The sequence below is a fragment of the Mytilus californianus genome, unplaced genomic scaffold (genome assembly GCF_021869535.1).
Source record: "Mytilus californianus isolate M0D057914Y unplaced genomic scaffold, xbMytCali1.0.p SCAF_10, whole genome shotgun sequence".
Taxonomy (NCBI): Eukaryota; Metazoa; Mollusca; class Bivalvia; order Mytilida; family Mytilidae; genus Mytilus; species Mytilus californianus.
Window position 1 is genome coordinate 64,490,774 of NW_026262582.1, and position 17,470 is coordinate 64,508,243.

Below are 17,470 nucleotides of genomic sequence, written 5' to 3' on the forward strand. Positions count from 1 at the left end.
GCGACCTGACTGACATGAAATAAAAAATCGAAGGAGTATCCCTATTTGTCTAATCTTCAAGGTGAAATAAAACTAGTAAAACAATATTATACTATTGTCTAAATGTACAGAAATATAATTTGCTTCAAGTAACAGAAATAACTAGGTCACTAGTAACTTATTTAATGAGTATGTGGGGTATAAGAGCTTGCTAACAACAGGCTCTTCATAATCATTTGGTTTGAAAAGGATACTAGTAGTCTATATTCTTGATTTAGAAAAATGTAATTGCAAGAAAAAAATCACATTACTTGGAATACTTTAGATCATTCAGGTAGTCTTTATTTATATGTACAAAAGAACAGCCAGTAGTCATTGGATATTGTAGATCATTCAAATAGTCTTGACCTTTTTATTAGTACAAAAGAACAGCCAGTAGTCATTGGATATTGTAGATCATTCCGGTAGTCTTGACCTATTTATTTATACAAAAAAAACAGCCAGTAGTAATTGGATACTGTAGATCATTCAGGTAGTCTTGACCTATTCATTTGTACTGAAAAAAACAGACACATATACGAATATCAATTATATGCTTACGAGACATGTTGCAATGTTAAACTTATTACGGTATGTGAAAATCAAGACTTGCATAAAAAATATCACAATATTAGAGACAGTGGCGTCATTTTTCCTCAGAGCTTTCAGCTCTTTGATTTCTTTAGTGGCAGTATTCCACAAAACAAGTAATACGCATCCTGTAGAAACAAGTATATTGTATTCCGTTTAGTAAGTCATTTGACAGCTCTAATGTTCTTTTTCTATATACTGGTCATCCTGTTTGAACCTGAATAATGAATGTTCGGTGAATCTATGTCTATCTGGACTTTGCATTACTCGTTTTTGGTTGTGTATGCTTCTAATTTTTCGGAGGAGTCGGGTGTTGGAAGTTAGTGTGGTCCAATACTTTGGAAGAGTCGGGTGTTGGTTGCAATGGTTGTCGCAGGAGTCGGGTGTTGGTGGTTAGTTTTGTCGGAGGAGTCGGGTTTGGATGGTTAATGTTGTCGGAGGTGTCGCGTGTTGGTTACCCCCGTAGTTAGTATAATCTAATATTTTAGAGGAGTCGGGTGTTGGTTGTTAGTGTTGTCGCAGGAGTTCGGTGTTAGTGGTTAGTAATTTCTGAGGGTGGGGTGTTGGTGGTTAGTGTTGTCGGAGGAGTTGGGTGTTGGTGGTTAGTGTTGTCGGAGGAGTCGGGTGTTGGTGGTTATTGTTGTCGGAGGAGTCGGGTGTTGGTGGTTATTGTTGTCGGAGGAGTTGGATGTTGGTGTTTAGTGTTGTCGGAGGAGTCGGATGTTGGTGGTTAGTGTTGTCGCAGGAGTCGGGTGTTGGTGGTCAGTGTTGTCGGAGGAGTCGGATGTTGGTGGTCAGTGTTGTCGGAGGAGTCGGATGTTGGTGGTCAGTGTTGTCGGAGGAGTCGGATGTTGGTGGTCAGTGTTGTCGGGGGAGTCGGATGTTGGTGGTCAGTGTTGTCGGGGGAGTCGGATGTTGGTGGTCAGTGTTGTCGGGGGAGTCGGATGTTGGTGGTCAGTGTTGTCGGAGGAGTCGGATGTTGGTGGTCAGTGTTGTCGGAGGAGTCGGATGTTGGTGGTCAGTGTTGTCGGAGGAGTCGGATGTTGGTGGTCAGTGTTGTCGGAGGAGTCGGATGTTGGTGGTCAGTGTTGTCGGAGGAGTCGGGTGTTGGTGGTTAGTGTTGTCGGAGGAGTCGGGTGTTAGTGGTTAGTGTTGTCGAAGGAGTCGGATGTTGGTGGTTAGTGTTGTCGGAGGAGTCGAGAGTTGGTGGTTAGTGTTGTCGGAGGAGTCGAGAGTTGGTGGTTAGTGTTGTCGGAGGAGTCGGGTGTTAGTGGTTACTGTTGTTAGAGGAGTTGGGTGTTGTTGGTTATTGTTGTCGGAGGAATCAGATGTTGGTGGTTAGTGTTGTCGGAGGAGTCGGGAGTTGATGGTTAGTGTTGTCAGAGGAGTTTGATTTTGGTGGTCAGTGTTGTCGGAGGAGACGGGTGTTGATTAGTGTTGTCTAATATTTCAGAGGAGCCCGATGATCTCAACGAAACATTCTTATAATGATGTTATGAGTACAAGTATATTTTAAGACATATTTCAGGTATCACCATGGCTACTAGTACAACTCTTTGTGGTCGATGTTCAGTGCGACATTTAACTAAACCATCAACATACTGGTGCTTGGAGTGTGAAGAAGCCATTTGTGATGACTGCCAAGAACATCATAAAGTACTCAAAGCCACACGAAGTCACGAACTCATTCCAGTTGACAAGTACAAATCTCTTCCGTCCTTCATTACTGATATACAGCAGTCATGTACCTTTTCACAATGAAAAGTATCAACAATACTGTGTTTCGCATGCGTTACCTATTTGTTTCAAATGCATTAAAGTACATCAGAAATGCAACGTCATTCCTTTTGATGAAGTCACGAATAACGCTAAAACATCCGGGCACTTTAAAGATTTAGAAACAAGACTGATAGACTTATTACACAACATTGATATAATTAAGAAGGACCGAAAGGCTAATTTGGTCAGTATTGAAGAAAGGAAGGAGTTGCATCTTGCAGAAATTCAACAAATAAGAAATCAAATAAACAATCATTTAGACAAACTTGAAAAAGAAAAAAAACAAGATCTTGAGAAAAAAGAGTGTCAATGCAAGAAGGGTATTCAGAATATTCTATCATCAGTTGAAGCAAAGAAAAACTTGATAACAGAATATCAGAATACTCTCCAAAAAATCAAAACACATGCCTCAAATCTTCAAACATTTCTTGTAATGAGAGATATTGAAGTGAAGATTTCTGAAAATGAACAATATTTACAAGCGTTGGTTGAAACTAACGAATTGGACCAAGTAGAACTGACTTGTAAAGTAGACCCAGGGGTGCTTAGTATCTTAGACAGTTTGAAAATGTTTGGATCAATTGAAATACAAACGACGTCGAGTAGTATTCGTTTAATCAGAGGGAAAGACAAACACGTACAGTTGCAAGTAACACCAACGAAGACCATTAACGACTTGAAGTTGATTCGGCAAAAGAAAATAACAACAGATGGTGTGCATGTTAGTGGTTGTTGCGTGTCAGTTAATGGCGAATATTTGTTTATCGATGAGTTCTCAAAAAAGCTAAATGTTATTGCGCCAGATGGTACATTTAAATATAATATGATTCTTAGTCCTAGTGACGGGTTTGATATAACATTTATCGATGAGAAAACGATCGCTATCACATCAGGATATTCCTATGAACATTTCGGTTTTGACATAATAGATACCGAGAGCCGAGAGAAAATGAAGTTCATCAATCTGCCTGGTCGTCCATTTGGAATCACACGAGATCACAACTCATTGTTTGTCTGTGTTGAAGGATGTGGTATATATGAAGTAAACACTTTTGATTATAGGAAGTCTCACGTGATCAGATTTAACTTATTGTCAGGTTCCTACGTATCTGTATACAACGACGAGATATACTGCACTGACATAGATGATGACAGTGTAGTTTGTTATGACCGTAATGGATCACGTGTTTGGACTTTTGAAGATGATTCAGTTTTGAATCGTCCGAGAGGCATCACTGTAGATAATGACGGTAACGTGTTTGTTATCGGAGAGAATTCGTCGAATGTGGTCATTATATCAAATGATGGAGAATTCCACAGACAAGTTCTGACCAAAGAAGATGGTCTCTGTGAGCCGTCTACCATTTACTTTAATGAGCAAACCAGGAAACTCCTTGTTGCGAACAATAAAGAAACTGCTTTCCTTTACAGTGTTAATTAAGGTGATTGGAATTAAAATGACTAATTCGTCTGCTTTTTTCTTTGAGTCACAGAAAGTTTTGCTATAAATATAAGAAACATATTATTTCTTTACACGTTTTGGAAAATGTAGATACCAGAATTTGCAGATATTTGAATAAAGATCAACATAAAGTTATGAATGTCACTGGTTTTTAAACGAATATAACGACGGAATATAAATTATATGAATAGGAATGAACATGTGTGTGCAGTTTCGAAAAGTTGATCATGATTTTGTTAGAACAACACTGGAAATTCTTGACACAAAAGTCAGTTATTTTATTTTTGTATTGTTTTGCAATGAAAATTAAAATCACAAAAATACTGAACTCCGAGGAAAATTCAAATAGGAAAGTCCCTAATCAAATGGCAAAATAAAAAGCTCAAACACATCAAATGAATGGATAACAACTATCATATTCCTGACTTGGTACAGGCATTTTCTAATGTAGTGAACCGTAAAAAAAACCACAGGGGTGAGGATTAGAACTTACTGATGCTTTTAATCATTTTCTGAGTGTCGACACAGGGTGCAACAAATTTGTTCTTAGATTATTGTCTGTTTACTTAATTGGTACAATTAACAAATGAGCTAATAATTCCTTGAACTATTATCTGAATGAATGCATGAATAAATGAATCGTTTATTCTCATAAACTTAATACAAAGTTACAGAGCATGGTATATATATATATATATTTCGATCCCTAACATCACTGAAGAGACATTAATTGTCGAAATCCGGATATGGTGTACAAATTTTTGCACCTCATGGTTGTGGTATACCATCTTTTCCACAAGTTTATTTTTTTCTGTTTTGTATTAAATTACTATTAAGATCATTTTGTTACATCTGTGATCAATTTATTTGGCAATCGCCAATGGCAGTCAGCAGGGTTTAAGAACATCTGTTGTTCGACCTGTTAGTCAAATGCGTTTTGTTAAAATATACTTTTTCACTTTTTTGGTCTTTTGGAAAATGTTGTTTGTGCTGTATTTAGAACCCTCTATCAAGAAATTTGTTTTGCATGCACACGTATAAAAATTGCGGTTTTTATCTAACGCAATCATAGGTTTGAACGTTGTTTTCAATTTAGACTTGTTTATAATTTTTCGTTTGGGCTTGTATTTTATTTTCCTTCGGGTTTATATGATCCGTTCATCCTATTTCTAATATTTCGACTCTTCAAAATTCAGAGTCTATCCTAAATTGAGGTAAATTATATGGCCTTCCAAATACCGTTTCGATCCCTAACATCACTGAAGAGACATTAATTGTCGAAATCCGGATATGGTGCACACGTATAAAAAATGCGGTTTTTATCCAACGCAATCATAGGTTTGAACGCTGTTTTCAATTTAGACTTGTATATATATATATACATAAATAGACTAACTACATCATGTACATGCATGTGTGAAATACCACATGTAAGTTTTAACTTGGAGGACATATGTTCACATAAATAATTGTAATAAATTTACACAGTTTTTCTTAGTGTACAGTATTTGAAGAATGGAAAAAAACATAAAATCGAGTCCTAGGTAATAATGTTGAGAGTTTTACGTCAATACATAAATGTGTATAATTTTGTGTTTCAATTTTGCAGATGTTTTTTTTGAGCGAGTACTCGAGTATCGATCGTTAAGTCCAACGAGTACTCGATTAGTAAATCTTTACCTAGTTGACATCCCTAATAAATATGTATGAACAATTACATGTTTTAATGAAAATAATTAAAACTTTCTTAAGCGTATATAGAAATTTAAAAAAACATAGACATGCTTATCGCTATGCTGGTCATGCATAATTACAGATAAATTTTGAAAATACTTATATATTTCTTAATCTTAGTACAATTCAACGTCTATATATATATATATATAGTTACCGCGAAACTTATCGAACACCGAATAAAGGAAACGTATTGAAAACTGTGTGAGAGAAACTTCTAGAACACTATAGATTTAAATTATATATTGTATATTAAGAACGTTTTGAAATTATTATGCAAGTCAAATAGAAAGTTCTAATCATTCCATCAGTATCTATGATTGTTACAGTAATTTCTAAACTATACAAACACATTATATGGTAAATAACCATTAACAGGTCAGAGGCCAATTATGTAAACATATTAGAAAGGCACACAAAATAGATTAGTCCAAGATATATAATCATAAAAATGACAATCTCATAACATATCCCCCTTACACTATCTTTACCTTTAATATGTTTTATAATAACATCTTATTCCTGTTACAATAAATTCCATATAGACAACCTATGGTTCTTTATCTCATTTTTTGTATGAAGGTAATAGGATTAAGATTAGTATACACAAAAAAGATGCAAAGTGCAAAACACAATAGTGGGAAAAAAATCTGATATTTATCTTATTTCTAAGAAAAAATTGAAATGTGCTTCTCCACATCATGATCAGCTGTCTCTATATACAAAACGGCTTCAATTTAAAAGACAAATTGAAAGAGTTGGTACTATGTCATAAAAAAGAATGGCCTACGTATATACAAGTATCTTGTCTCAAGGAGGGTTTAACCATATTTTGTAAAAACAAATATCAGAGGAATTCAAACAAATAATTCTCTAAAACTGACATTATCATGATTATCAAGATGCATGATTTTTGGATCGACATTTTTTTTACCCTTTACATAAACCAACCGGCATTCCGATGGGAACCAATTAGGCTCCTTATTTTGCTGAATTGTTACTTTATTTATTTGTGGCTGTCCTCATACAGGAACTTCTTAGGAAAAGAAAAGATGTAAACATAATCCTTTAACTTTACTTTCCGCTATATAGATGATGTTCTTTCACTAATTCAAAATTTGGTATCTATGTTGACCGCATCTATCTTATCGAATATGAGATACAGGATATAACTGATACAACTAAGTCTGCCTCATACTTTGACTTACATCTAGAAATTGACAATGAGGGTAGGTTGAAAACAAAAGGGATAATTTTAGCCTCCCAATTGTGAACTTGCAATCCTTATTTATACTGCACTCGTTCTATTTGAACAGTCAAAACGCGTTGACCGTATATTTCTATGTCATATACTGTCACTGACCTGATATCACTTTTCCTCATCAATATTTAAATAGAAATTGCCGAAATTATAATTATTATTCATACGACCTAATCAACCTGTTCTTGTTTCCAATGTATACAACGACTCAAACTTATTTCTTTTGCAATTTTTAGAAAAAAAACATATTTCACTTGTTATTTTTTTTTGGTTTGCAAACTATAAATTATTATGTTTTATGCTTATTGTTGATAATTTTAGTTCATTCTCAAACAAGTTCGTTCACCATCGATTGCGGGTTTCAACAGGTAATGTACATTTCATTGTGTTTTATATTTCTCCGCCTGCATGATATGAGGCCTTTTTATAAAAGGGGGAAGTTTCCCAATATTTAAATCAAATAATAACATTAACACATTAAACAACAATTGAAAATGTTTTTTTTTTAGATTGCAGTATAAAGACAATAATAGTGCATTGACTTGACATATCAACGATATAAGGATTCGGCCCGAAACGGGGAAAAAGCTCGGCAGAGCCTCGCATTCCCCCGTTTCTAAGCCTCATCCTTATATCGTTGATATGTCAAGTCAATGCACTATTATTGTCTATGTAGCAACATTCCAGCAGCGCCTTCATACGGAGTACATATCTACCAATTAATTTAATATTCAAGGGTTTATATAACCAATTATGATTTCCTTGGCAGAGGCTTGCGGATAGCAGCTCACAAGGAAGCTATTACAAATGTAAACCAAAAGTTCCAAGTGGTGAAGGTGAAATCATCCTTTCGTAACATTTACGGACGCCATCACGAGTTTGTTATTGAATATATCTAATAATACCAATCCTATCCCCTTTTACCCGAAAGTCACCGGCTTAATAAGACTTATCACAGAGTTTGTACTTTCAGACGCAACACGACGTAGCAGGATCTGGTTACCCCTCCGAAGCACCTACGATTCGCAAGTTTTTGTTGAGATTAGTGTTGCTCAATTTTAAAAAATTGTAAACTACTGTTGCCTTAATATGTCTAATATCTTCTGCTCTAAATAAAAAAAACATTCTTTTGTAAATGTAATGGTTTTGAGTATGATATGATGTGTTTCGTTTTTAATGGTACTTAGTATACATCATGGGACATACACTTAGAAGATATCATGTGACGTTTTGCTGCCTTGTTATGAATGTTGATACTTATTTGAAGATTTGTTATGGTAAGATTACGATTCATTTGACATGTTTGATATTGTATATACATTTTTGACATATTGCTTTTGAAAGAAAATTTGTCATTACAGCTATCATCATGTTTTAGAAATATAACTAAAATTGATTTTGAAGCGAAATTTCAAAACAGTTCAAACAAGTGGTTTGTTTAACATCTCAAGCATGTAATGAAAAAAGCAAATGATGATTTGATAATTATTTTCAAAATTACTGATTTAATTTGAGCAGATAGATATACTAGTAATTATACATTTATGTTCGTAAAGCAACAGTTCTCATTGTGTATATACAATGAGGGCAAGGTCATCAAACGCTATTTGATGTTATACTGTACTAGATAAGTACTGCACCATTTTTTCGACTGTATAATTGTATTTACCTTACTCATGTAACTTTGAATTAAAAGAATTTAAATTACTTATAAGTATTCCTGTTAACGGTATGTATTTTCTCTAAAAGTAGGAAAACCATTATCGGTAGATATATCAAAAAAATTATTCGATAGCCGAGGGACTCCATGGGGTATACAGAATAGAGAATAATGTCTAAAAAGTGCAAAATAAAGGCCAACATTTATAAAAAATAGAGATAAAAAAGTCAAAAAAAAAAGAAAAAAGAATAATAAGGCGCTTAACTATAAAGGATAGAGTAAATAGATAAAAAGAAAAAAAGAAAACGAGAAAAATGGTCTAAAAAATTGAGAAAAATAGTAATAAAGGACCCACATTCCGACCCTCATAGACTGACTGACGGAAAGCGTGGAAAACCTTTAATTATCGACTCAAAGTTGCTGCCAGCTTGATTATTGTCATTACAGTTCAGGTTCTGTTGGAAGTTAAGGGGCCGACCATTTGATATTCGGTGGAGTTAGTTTGTGTAAGGATTTTGCAATGAGTATCATGAATATTCTAGCCTGGTAAAAATTTGAAGAAGAAGAAAATTACAGAAAGGTTGTTAATCAATATTTTGTCCAACAAAAAGTTTAACAATATGGAAATAGTTTTGTACATGAGAGAAAACAATTATTCGCGAAATAGATAATACATACTAGCAACAATTAAAACAAGTGAACAAAAATGAATAATTTACAACCAAATTGTCCTGCCCCCATGTCCCCAAACAACATCAAATGATCGTCCCATATGTTCGAATAATAATTTTACTTAGAAATTGAGTTCAAAACTTCAATTCTAGTAAGAGTCTTATTGATTTTTTAGTTGACGCCCAGTCAAGTTGAACTCATCCTGTAGTGGCGAATAGACTTTACCCCGTTTTACAAATCATTTGCTATCTCTAATGTTCATCTTCTATGTAGTGGTCATCCCGTTTCAACCTGGGTTTTGTGCATATGTGTTTGACCGGACTGTGAATGTCTCGTTGTTTGTTTTTCTAATTTTTTGGAAGAGTCGGAGGTCGAATGTTAGTGATTAATGTTGTCTAATTAATCGGAGGAGTGGGGCGTTGGTGGTTAGTGTTTTCTTTAATTTTTCGAAGGAGTCGGGTGTTGTTAGTAAGTGTTGTCCAATATTTCAGAGGAGTCGGGTGTTAGTGGTTACTGTTGCCCAATATTTTAGAGGAGTCGGTTAATTGGGGTTAGTGTTGTCCAATATTTCAGATGAGTCGGATGATGGTGGTAAGTGTTGTCCATTATATTCGAGGAATCGGTTGTTGATGTTGTCTAATATTTAAAATTGAGAATGGAAATGGGGAATGTGTCAAAGAGAAAACAACCCGACCATAGAGCAGACAACAGCTGAAGGCCACCAATGGGTCTTCAATGCAGCGAGAAACTCCCGCACCCGGAGGCGTCCTTCAGCTGGCCCCTAAACAAATATGTATACTAGTTCAGTGATAATGGACGTCATACTAAACTCCAAATTATACACAGGAAACTAAAATTAAAAATGATACAAGACTAACAAAGGCCAGAGGCTCCTGACTGGGGACAGGCGCAAAGATCCTATAAGTGAATCAATATTAAAGCCAAAATATGCAATCTTTAATGACCTGACAACAGTATCGTAACTATATCCCTTCTTAAGTCTGTTTAAAGGTTTTGTTAGCTTTTGAAGTGAATACTGACATTTTTGTGCTTTGTAAAGAATATTATCATAAAAGATTGGATGTGAAATACCCGAACGTATAAGATGTCTGCATGTTGAGTTATATTTACGAATGATGTCCTTATACCGATGATAAAATTTAGTAAATGTTTTGACTAGTTTATGATATCGAAAACCCTGGTGTAATAATTTTTCAGAAATACATAAATTTCTTTCGCTAAAATATAATACGTTGTTACATACACGAGCGAATCGTACAAATTGAGATATATAAACACCATAAGATGGTGACAAGGGAACATCACCATCTAAAAATGGATAATTAACAATAGGAAATGAAAAATCATCTCTTTTATCATAATTTTTTGTATTAAGCTTCCCGTTAATGATATAGATATCAAGATCGAGGAAAGGACAGTGGTCATTGTTAGTATTAGCTTTATTTAAAGTAAGTTCAACAGGATAAATTTCTTTAGTATACATACTGAATTCGTCATTATTGAGAGCCAATATATCATCCAAATATCTAAAAGTATTGTTAAATTTTTGTATCAGATGTTGTTTCGATGGGTCTTTGCTGATTTTAGTCATAAATTGTAACTCATAACAATACAAAAACAGGTTCGCAATAAGTGGTGCACAGTTAGTCCCAATTGGAATTCCGATAACTTGACGATATACGGAATCTCCAAAGCGAACAAAAATGTTATCAAGTAAAAATTCAAGGGCAGATATAGTATCAAAGCATGTCCAATTGACATAGTTCTTTTGTTTGTTGCTACTAAAAAATGACCTAAAAGAGTTTGAACATATGTATTCGCATTCCGACTTTTTAAATGCCCATTTAATTAGGTGTGTGAATTTTTTCTTAATAAGAATATGAGGCAAAGTAGTATATAGGGTAGAAAAATCATAACTTTGAACAGATTCAAAATCACCAATATATGCATGCAATTTATCAAGTACTTCCAACGAGTTTTTGACACTCCAAAAGTAATTAATTCCACTATTTTCAAAGGCCTTATTTGAACAATTGCATGAGTCGGGTGTTGGTGGTTAATGTTGTCCAATTTTTAGAAGGAGTCGGATGTTGGTTGTTAATGTTGTCGGAGGAGTCGGGTATTGGTGGTTACTGCTGACGCGTGAGTCGGGTGTTGGTGATTAGCTGTCCATTATTTCAGAAGAGTCCGGTGTTTATGGTTAATGATGACTAATATTTCGGTGGAGTCGGTTATTAGTGATTATTGCTGTCGGAGAAGTTGGGCGTTGATGGTTATTGTCCAATATACTGTCCAATATTTCCTGTAATTCTTGTTATAGTAGTTTGTACTAATAAACTATTGAATTTCATATCGAAACTTTGTAACCATGTTAACGATTAAACTCGTGAAAGAATGACAAATACTGATGGAAACTGTCAAACTAGTTCTGTAAGATAAAGTTAACAGAATACGGACGACAACGAGTGACAGACGATGAAGGACGCAAAGGTATGAGAAAAGCTCATATTTTCCCTACAGCTGGTTTGAGACATGAACAAGTCGTAAAAAACATGCATATTGGTGTATGACTCTTCTTCATTTGTATGTTCAGCTATGTCGTTGTCTGAGTTTTTTGTTATCATTATCACGATTTTTGATTGAACTTGGTATCGTCTTCCTTTTTTGTGCAGATCGAAGAAAAAACCATAAAAGAATAACACCGAGTACCAACCAATGAACGTCCTTTTTCGCATATTAAAATGTTGCTGAAATGTCCATGACTTAAAAAGAGTATTTTTCCTAATAAGATTTTTTGTGAAATTAATCGCAGAAAAGCATTCTTACATATACTGTTATGAATACAAATATTTATTAATACATATTTCAGGTATCACCATGGCTACTAGTACAATTCTTTGTGATCCATGTTCAGTACGACACATAACTAAACCATCAACACCCTGGTGCTCAAAATGTGAAGAAGCTATTTGTGATGAATGCCAAGAACATCACAAAGTACTCAAAGCCACACGAAGTCACGAACTCATACCAATTGCCAAGTACAAATCTCGTCCGTCCTTCATTACTGATATACAGCAGTCATGTACCTATCACAATGAAAGGTATCAACAATAATGTGTTGCGCATGCGTTACCTTTTTGTTTCAAATGCATTAAAGAACAACAGAAATTGAAGAAGAAGTCACTAATAACCCGAAGACATCTGTGCACTTTCAAGATTTAGAAACTAGACTGATGGACTTATTACAGAACATTGATAGAATTAGGAAGGACTGAAAGGCTAATTTGGAAAGTATTGAAGAAAGGAAGGATCTACATCTTGCAGAAATTCAACAAATAAGAAACCAAATACAAAAAACATTTAGACAAACTTGAAAAAGAAATGATACAAGATTTTGAGAAAAAAAAGTGTCAATTTAAGAAAAATATTCAGAAGATTTTTTCATCAGTTCAAGAAAAGGAAAACTTGATAACAGAATATCAGAAAAATCTCCAAAGCACCAAACAACATGCTTCAAATCTTCAAACAGTTCTAGTAATGTGAGATATTGAGATGGAGGTTTTTGAAAATGAACAATATTTGGAATCGTTGATAGAAACCAAACAATTGGAACAAGTCGACCTGGATTTTAGGGTAGACCCAGGGATGATGAACATCTTGAATAGTTTAAAGAATTTTGGATCAGTTGAAATAAAAACGACGTCGAGAAACATTTGTTTTACAAAAGTGAACGATAAACAAGCACAGTTTCAACGAAAGCCTTTAACGATTTGAATTTAGTTCTACAGAAGTAAACTACGACAGATGGTGAAGTTGTTAGAGGTTGTTGCATGTCAGTTAATGGCGAGTATGTTTTCACAGATCACCACTCGAGAAAAAAGTTTAATGTTATTGCGTCAGATGGTACATTTAAATATGAGATAATGCTTAGTCCTAGTGAAGGGTTTGACATATCATTTATCGATGAGAAAACTATCGCTATCACATCTGGAAGTTCCTTTAAGAAGATTGGAATTGACATAATAGACACCGTGAGCCGAAAGAAATAATTTCATCAACCTTCCTGCTCGTTCATGGGGAATCACACGTGATCACGACTCTTTGTTTATTTGTGTTAAACGACGTGATATATATAAATTAAATACTGTTGATTAAACTACCTCTCACGTGATTAGTTGTTACTTACTGTGAGGTTCCGACGTATCTGTATTCCCCGACAAGCTTTACTACACTGAATGGAATAATCAAAGTGTAGTTTGTTGTGATCCTTATATATCACGTGTTTGGACTTTTAGGGATACTTCAGTTTTGAAATATCCAAAAGACATCACTGAAGATAATGATGAAAACGTGTTTGTTGTCGGGGAGACTTCTTCGAATGTTGTCATTATATCAAACGATAAAAAACACCACAGACAAATTCTCAACACAAATGATGGTCTCTGTCTACCGTGTGCTATCTTCTTTGATAAGCAGACCAGTAAACTTCTTTTTGCGAACACAAAAACAAACTGCGTTCCTTTACAGTGTTACTCAGAATGATTGAAATAAAATCACTTACATCACAATTTACAAGTTTTTTTTTTTTCATTGAACCAGTAATTTTCCCCAGTCGTTATACCGTTAAAAATTGATACCACTCTAGCCCACTTGTTGATCTGATAATAATAGATGGTCTATTAGTCCAGCAGTGGTTTCTGTAAAGTTAAATTGCACCCCTGTCCAGTCGTTGTTACGGTAAATTCGATTGCACTCTTGCCCAGACGTTGTTATGGTAAAAATGTATTCCACTCTTGCCAAGTCGTTGTTTTAGTAAAATAGATCTAATAACATAAACGATTCCAATTTTAATGCACCAGATGCGCATTTCGACCATTAATGTCTCTTCAGTGATACCCGAGGTCAAAATACTTGAATATCCAAAAACTTATACAGGAGGCCAACATATTTGATTATCCAAAAACTTGTACCAATCTAACTCTTGTCTAGCCGTTGTTCTGGTAAACATATAATGTACCTCTGCCCAGTCGTTGATACGGTAGAATCGTTTATACTCTTTGTCCAGTCGTTGTTCTATTAAATATATATTGTGCTCTTGTCCATTCGTTGTTCTCTTAAAATATATTGAACTCTTCACGAGTCGATGTTCCGTTAAACATCGATTGCCTGCTTGCATAGTCCTTGATCCGGTAACCATGAATTGTAATCTGGTAGTCGTTGTTCTGGTAAAAGTCAATTGTACTGTTGTCCAGTTGTTGTTGGTCCGATAAACATAAATTGCACTCCTGTCAAGTATTTTTACAAAAATCTATTATACTCCTGACTAGTCATTGTTCCGGTAAAAATAGATCGTACTCCTGCATGTCCAGTGGTTGTTCCGATAAAAATAGATTGTTATCTTGTCCAGTCGTTTGTTTTTGGGTAGATAGATGCACTATTGTCCAGTCCATGTTCCAGTAACATATATTGTACTCTTGTTCAGTTGATGTTCTGGGAAAACTAGATTGTTCTCCTGTCCTTACGCTGTTACGATCAAATCGATTGTACTCTTGTCCAATCGTTGTTATGGTAATATCGGTTGCATTATTGTTAATTTGTTGATCTGGTAAAATATTGTACTCTTGCTCGTCGTTGTTCTAGTAAAATATATTGAACTTCATCAGTCGATGTTTTGATCAGCATAGATTGCATGCTTGCCTAGTCCTTGTTCCTGTAAACATAAATTGTACTCTTGTCTAGTCTTAGTTCTGGAGAAAATTAGATTGTAACCATGTCCTGTCTTTGTTACGGTATAATATATTGTTCTCTTGTCCAGCCATTTGTTTCGGTGAACATACAATGTACTCTTGCTCAGTCGGTGTTCCAGTTAAAATGGAAGCACTCTTTTCCAGTCGTTGTTACGGTAAACCTAGATAATATTCTTGTCAAGTGTTTCCGGTAAAAAAAGATTGTATTTTTATCAAGCTGTTTTGTTTTGGTCAAAAATAAACAAGCTTCTATCTTTAATACGGTATTGGCTGATGTTGAAGATGAATTCGATTAAGAATTGATATTGCGATAAGTGCATTTTTTTTTCTTACAAAGCTGTGTTAAGTACCTCAGTATAACGTTTCAGAATAATGTCATACAAAATATGATTTATGTTTAACGTGTACATACTGTAAAGTTAAAGCGCAATACTTATTAGCATTTTTTGTAAAAATATATCATAATTATACAGATACGTCGTCGTTCAAATTTTACCAATACAAATATGACTTTTTGAGATCTTCAGAAACCACCGTTTATGTCATTTACTGCAACACATTTGAAATACTACTAACACTAGGAAGTTTGTTTCATATCTTTTCTTGAAATTGATGTTTGTTTGACTTAATAGCTTATCAAGCATACCAGATTTATCATTTAGTACGAGTGACTCAAGTTTGGTCTTCACAAAACTCATCAAAGATATTAGACGTATAATTAAGTAAGTCCGACTCAGGTTTCGCCGTCTCAAGACTCATTAGTGGCGCTACAATCAAACAATAAGAAAACTTAATCAATGGCGAAGTAGAGGAGCATTGAAACAAAAAATCCCAAAATGAAACCCGTCAATGAATAGGGGTAGAAACATTTTAGTGTTTTCAATGAATATAAATATTTACACAGGGATTTTATCTCGACAGGTGAATATGCATATGTATGTACAGAAGAAATTTAGGTCAAGTCTGTATAGAGATTAGATTTAACCACAAAAATGATAACTTTAATATCATTCTTCATGATATTTGATGTAAAAGAATTTTCGACATATATAACAATGAGTTTTTAGGTCTGTTTGCATAATTATATTGCAATGATTTGTACGTTGTGCGGGATCAGAAAATCCTGATTGTTGACATCTAAATCAGCTATATTACAAATACTTTTAACCCTAGTGTTGACGCATGTAGAAATCTGATCTCTTTATTTCTCCCGCCCGATGTTAATCCCCGAGTTGGGGAAGTATCAGCTGCTTGTGATGTATGAATACACAGGAACGTATTTGCATGTAGTATACAATTCATCAAGGCACTATTTATGTAAGGGGACAATTGCAATGACTCTTTCAAGGGTCCCTAAGTGACATTTCGCGATGCAAAATTTCTTTCAATACCTTACATTTCCTCTTTTGTTATGGGCAATCCGAATTGTATCTTGCCGTTTGTCCCCAACAGTAGACACTTTTACGCTGGACGAAAGTCAGCATGATAACGTTGTGACTTTGATGATAACTTCTTCTCACATGGTGTGATGACGTCAATAAGCTGTGCGTACGTCCTAAGGGTGTGACACCAAAAAAATGCACTGACTGAGTATAAAAAAAAAGCCGCAGGGAAGCACGATTACATAGTATATAAGACCTCAAAAATGTAATCGGGCTCACCCATTTTCAATCATTTGTGTCGAATGTATACTACAATTGCTGCTCAAACTAATTAATTTAGGAAACAACTAGTTAACTCTGAGGAAATAGGACGATGATGTTTTTTTTTCTGAGGATGGTTATAGGAAAATAAATTCTGGTTAAGATAAGTTGCCATGTAATTTAATGTTAAGTCCTTAGAAATTAATACTTTAATTTTCCATGTTTGGAAAAAATTCCAACTGCACAAAACACCCGCCCCCCTATTTTTTTAGTTAAATGATCGTTTCTTAGCATATATGCAACTTTCCAATTGTGTTCTTTTATCTTTCTGTCACTTCAGAGGTTGGGGTTTTTTTTTGCGCTTTTATTTCACAGATGGTGTAACAGAGAGAGAGAGAGAGAGAGAGAGAGAGAGAGAGAGAGAGAGAAGGGGGGAAACGTATAACAATCTTTTACAAACATATATGATTACCAATGGCATGTTATATATTTAGAAAACGACTATTTCACTGTTATGAAACTGGGAAGGTAATGGTTTTTTTTTAAACAAAAATTCCAAACATTGTAGAAAAATTTTTTTTGATTATGTAGTGTATACTTTATTTGCTGCTCGATCGAATCAATTTAGGAAACAACTTTTTTTACCAGAGAAAGATGGGAAGATAATGCTGTTTTTTTTTTGTAAAAAACAATTCTGATTCCAAAGTCAGAGAAAGGGAAAATACATTTTAATTTACAGTAGATGCCAAGTTATTTAAAGTTAAGGTCTTAAAAACTAATACTTTGAGTTTTCCGTGATTGAAAAAAATACCACACACACTAAAAAAAATTACCCTCCCCACCCAAAATTTTTGAATACGTGCGGCTTTCTAATGTTGT

The 17,470-nt window shown here is 34.5% G+C and overlaps 1 long non-coding RNA gene across 1 annotated transcript; it reads left to right on the plus strand.

The window, feature by feature from the left end:
• The first annotated feature begins 7,952 nt into the window (after positions 1 to 7,952).
• LOC127718402 (uncharacterized) lies at positions 7,953 to 13,769 on the plus strand. Its single transcript, XR_007989809.1, has 2 exons — positions 7,953 to 8,122; positions 12,068 to 13,769. It is a non-coding gene; the product is annotated as an uncharacterized LOC127718402 (long non-coding RNA).
• Positions 13,770 to 17,470: the final 3,701 nt, after the last annotated feature.